Here is a 5,141-nt window from a genome sequence, read left to right on the forward strand (position 1 = left end):
TATCTATCTGCTTCTTTATGTTTATGACATTATTGTGACCGATAACAACTCATCTCTTCTTGACAGCTTTACTCGCAAGCTTCATTATGAGTTTGTTACAAACGATTTGGGTTTTCTCAGTTACTTTCTTGGTCTTGAAGCTTCACTCACTCTTGATGGTCTCTTTATTAGTCAGTTAAAATATGCTCGAGATATTCTTACTCGTGCTCAGTTGCTCGATAGCAAACCAGTCCACACCCAATGGTTGTTTCTCAACACCAGACTGCTGATGGTTCTCCTTTCTCTCATCCTACTCTTTATCGATCTGTTGTTACCGCCCTTCAGTACTTGATTATTACACATCTAGATATTGCCAATGCCGTCAACTCTGTCAGTCAATTTTTGCATGCCCCTACTGAAGATCACTTTCTTGCTATCAAACGTATTCTTCACTATGTTAAGGCAACACTCCACTTTGGTCTTACCTTTCGTCCATCCACTGTTCTTAATGCACTAGTGCCTTATTCGAATGTTGACTTGGTTGGTTGTCCCGATACTTGTCGTTCTACATCCAACTATTCTATTTATCTTGGTAACAATCTCGTTTCTTGGAATGCCAAAAAGCAACCTACTGTCTCACGCTCTATAACGTCTCTATCACGTTTCTTGGAATGCCAAAGAGTATCATGCTCTTGCAATGACTGCTACTGAACTTCTTTGGGTTACACATATTTTGTATGACCTATAAGTCTCTATTTCATGGGAGCCCTTACTCTTATGTGACAACAAAAGTGCTATTTTCTTTTTAGCTCTAATCCCATTTCTCACGGGCGGGACAAACACGTTGAATTAAATTACCATTTATGTGTGTTGGTTTTAGCAAATATTCTCAAGGTTGAGATAACTTTTAGACTCAACACAAGTTATCAACTTCTCCCTACCCAAGGTTATATACTGTGAGCCGTTGTTATTTCTCTCTTGCTTGCTTATATAACGTCTCTTTCAAAAATCTCTCTCTGCCTTCGTTTTCTAAAACCTTCTCTTAAAACCGAGGCTAGAGGCTCGAGCATACGTTGCTTGGCCATAGGCGACGCAAGAACGAATTGACTTATCTCACTTGTCGTTGAAAAGTGAGTGCCGCACAATCGCAAGTCCGCTGCCATCAAAAGTGCATACAACCATTATTAAATAATGAACTCCAACTAACCCAATCATAAATTTTTTTAGCTAGCTTGGTTGGATAATTGATTCAAAATTTTTTTTTTAATAAAAGTAAAATATTTATTGGTTAAATATTTATTTATATGTTTTTAAATATTTAATTTAGATGGGGACTCATTTTCATTATATATTTTTGAGGAATTACCTTCCATGAGAGTAAATTATTTGTATATATAATTGTACCTCGAGTAAAAATGTATATTTTTTTTTAAAGTTAACAATATATTTAAATCCGTTCCATTTAACCAAATATAGTTTTAGGAGAATTGTTTTAAATTTTAGTTTTAATTGGATTATAATTACGGTTCTGGTCGAACAACAGTAAATCTTCAAAACGATTTCAAAGGCGAAGGATCCAATTGAGAACGATTTGGAGTTCCGACCTATTGTATAAGCCATTTTAACGGTTGAGATTAAAACCTAAATCTTCTAATTCTTCCATAATGGGATGATTAAATTTAGAAACCACAGCCTAATATCACAAATGTGACCGCCCAATTAACGTCCACATGTCAGTTTCCTCTCATATTCTAGTCTCTGAAACCATCGTGTCTACCGGTTGTCACCCGTCATCTATGCTTCCTTTATAATCCCATTTTCATTTCTTATTCTCCTGCCTTGTCTTAAGTACTCTCTTCTCCTTCAATTCTCCAATCGCTAGAGTTCTCTCGTCTCTCGTCGACCTTTGGTCAGTTTCAATTTTTCTCGTCAACCTCCTGTGGTTGAGAAATTACACTAAAGCGCTGAAGGCGACGCTGGCCCGGCTCTTGGATCGGCTCACGTCCTGGTCCGGGAGCACACGGAGCTCATCGAGATGAAGGCTCAGAGCCAGAACGAGATGAAGAAGAGCCTCACTTGGTGGGACCTTATGTGGTTCGGTATTGGTGCCGTCATCGGTGCTGGAATATTCGTCCTCATCGGTCTCGAGACTAAGAAACACGTTGGCCCAGCCGTCGTCTTGTCTTATGTCGTCTCTGGTGTCTCCGCCATGCTTTCCGTCTTCTGTTACATAGAGTTCGCCGTTGAGATCCCTGTTGCTGGTACGTGTCCTTTTCCAAATCTCATCTCTTCCATAGTTTCATATCGTTCGATATTATTTAACCACCGTTTTTTCATGGTTTCTTCCTCATATCTTGTTTAAATTTTCCTACCATTTAAAATAACAATGATGATAAGAAGAAGACTAAATTAATAAAGATTTGAATTCAACAATATTTCTACCCTAATCCTCATTTAAATTTATTTTACAATTACTTGTTTAGGTGGATTATTCGCCTACCTAAGGGTAGAACTAGGAGACTTCGTGGCATTTATCGTCGAGGGCAACATCCTTCTCGAATGTGTAATTGGCAGTGCTGCTGTAGCCCGCTCATGGACTTCATACTTTGCCACTTTGTGCAATCACCATCCGAACGATTTTCGCATCCACGTCTCATCTTTTCCCGATGACTACAACCAGCTCGATCCCATCGCCATTGTTGTGATCATTGTCATTTGCACCTTCGCCGTAGCTAAAACCAAAGGCTCCTCCCGCTTCAACAACATTGCTTCCATATTCCACGTTGCCATCATCATCTTCATTGTCGTTGTCGGCCTCACCAAGGCTAACCCGAAAAACTTCACTCCCTTTACTCCCTATGGCCCTCGTGGCATCTTCGTAGCCTCGACCATTTTGTTCTTTATACCTATTGGTCTTGTTGGGTCAATGACGATCACCACATTAGCCTATTGTATTCTTGCGGTTACGTTGTGCTTGATGCAGCCGTACCAACAAATTGATGAGTATTCACCATTTTTAGTGGCTTTTGAGGCTGGTGGATGGGGTTGGGCTAAGTACATTGTCGCTGTTGGAGCTATTAAAGGCATGACCACCGTGTTGATGGTTAGTGCTATTGGACAGGCGCGCTATCTCACGCACATTGCCAAAACCCACATGATCTCTCCATGGTTCGCCAAAGTGCATGAAAGGACTGGCACTCTCATGAATGCAACAGCCACAATGCTAACTGCAACAACAATAATTGCCTTCTTTACAAGCTCGGGAATCCTCTCAAACCTCCTCTCTATCTCTATCCTCGTCATCTTCATGCTGGTAGCCGTTGGCCTGATTATCCGACACTACTACATCAGCGGTGAAACAACACCAACCAACCGAAACAAGCTCATAATCTGTCTGGTTCTAATCCTTGGATCTTCAATGGCAACCGCCATATACTGGGGCTCGAGCGATGGCTGGATCAACTTGGTAGTGTCCAATGCCATATGGTTTCTCTCAACTTTGGCCCTATGGCTCGACGTCCCACAGGCTAAAAAGCCTCGTGTGTGGGGCAAGTCGCTCGTCCCGTGGCTGCCTTCACTGTCTATCGCCATCAACCTTTTCCTTCTTGGCTTTATCGACAAAGCTTCATTTGAACGGTTTGGAATATGGACTGGGATTCTGTTGGTTTACTATATCTTGTTAGAAATCACGGCTCTCTACAATAGTATGATATTGTCCACTTTAAGCATAAGCTCTCATGGATTTTCTTTGGGCTTGCCCAAAAGGCCTCATACGGATGGAGATAGTATTCGTGGCTCATCAACCGATGATCATTCCCTAAATTAGCCAATTTGGGACTCCATCCTCTTGTAACGACCCGAAATTTTTACTTAATTTAAGGTTTCTACTGTATATATATATCATAAACATTAAAGGTGGAAATACTTCATTTAAACTTTCATAAAACATAACCTTCAACAAAACACATTGATGGACTTACGTGTTTCGAAAACACCTTTGAAAACGACACAATAAAAAACGTAAAATAAATAAACGTTTAAATTAAAAACATTCTATTCCCGCCTAAGTCTAAGAAAATAAATACGACTACCCTATACATGTGTCATTGTCTCGAGTTGAGACGCGATTTCATTGTAACATCCAAGCCGGACACGTACTTAAGTTTCCATAATTAAAATTCTAAACTTCTAGGATTTTATTTAGAACCTTAGAGGAAAAAAAAGGTAAGAACCTTAGAGGAAAATAAATGGTAGAAAAATTAGAAAATTCGGGTGAAAGTCAAGTCGAGAGTCGAAAAGGATTTTGCTCCCCTATTGAATAAGGAGAAGAGGTTTACGTGTTTGGATTGTAAAATTTCATTAAGAATCGAGAAAGAATGAAGGTACTATAGGTCTCTAACTTTGATTTTCACAAGATTTTGGAGCATTCTTGAGGGTTAGAACTTGAAATTTTAATACGTTGTCCTATGCAACGCTCCATGCATGTTTTAATCACATATACAACAATTGCATTAAAAACACCTGACAACTAATAATTGAAATTGAACCCGTTCTACTACCCTATCATGCCCTATCCGAACTTACATGGTCTTTTGAGCGTTCACCGTCATCCGTGCATGAGAGTTTTACCTTTACCTAAAAAATATGAGAGTAGCACGTGACTTGAGTATTTTATGATTTACTTAGTAAGTCAACTCACTGTTGGAATTAACAATGTAGTCACACACATAACATGATTGGACCTATCTTAAAACTATCACATGACCTTGGGCTCTTTCTAGTTCCGAGCAGGATTGGATTTATGTGCACATGGACCCACCAAGCGGGCTCGTATACGTACCCCCTGGACTTGGCATGGTCGGGCTTAATGCATTATACGTTGTCAGACACCATAGAAAAGGAAAAGCCCGCATGATATCATGGAGAACATGAATATCGAACGTACACATCTGCACTAACATAATATAACGAGAAAGTATCCTGATGCACATGACACACATACATGCATGTGATCCCAATTTACATTAAAAAACATAGCATTAACATCATTCCTTTTCTCATTTCATCCATGACATATTCCATACATGCACTATTACATTTTAGTAATAACATGATAGAATGGACATCACATTGCATACATAGTACAACATGACATCAAGGTC

At 39.5% G+C, this 5,141-nt stretch overlaps 1 pseudogene across 1 annotated transcript; it reads left to right on the forward strand.

Annotated features, from left to right (window-relative positions):
• Positions 1-240: 240 nt before the first annotated feature.
• On the forward strand, positions 241-3,827 carry LOC111802718 (cationic amino acid transporter 1 pseudogene; annotated as a pseudogene). The gene is made up of 3 exons (XR_015422346.1): positions 241-571; positions 1,894-2,240; positions 2,463-3,827. The product of XR_015422346.1 is annotated as a cationic amino acid transporter 1 pseudogene (transcript).
• The last annotated feature ends 1,314 nt before the right edge of the window (positions 3,828-5,141 follow it).

Source organism: Cucurbita pepo, chromosome 9 (genome assembly GCF_057944985.1).
Source record: "Cucurbita pepo subsp. pepo isolate OVF chromosome 9, ASM5794498v1, whole genome shotgun sequence".
NCBI lineage: Eukaryota > Viridiplantae > Streptophyta > Magnoliopsida > Cucurbitales > Cucurbitaceae > Cucurbita > Cucurbita pepo.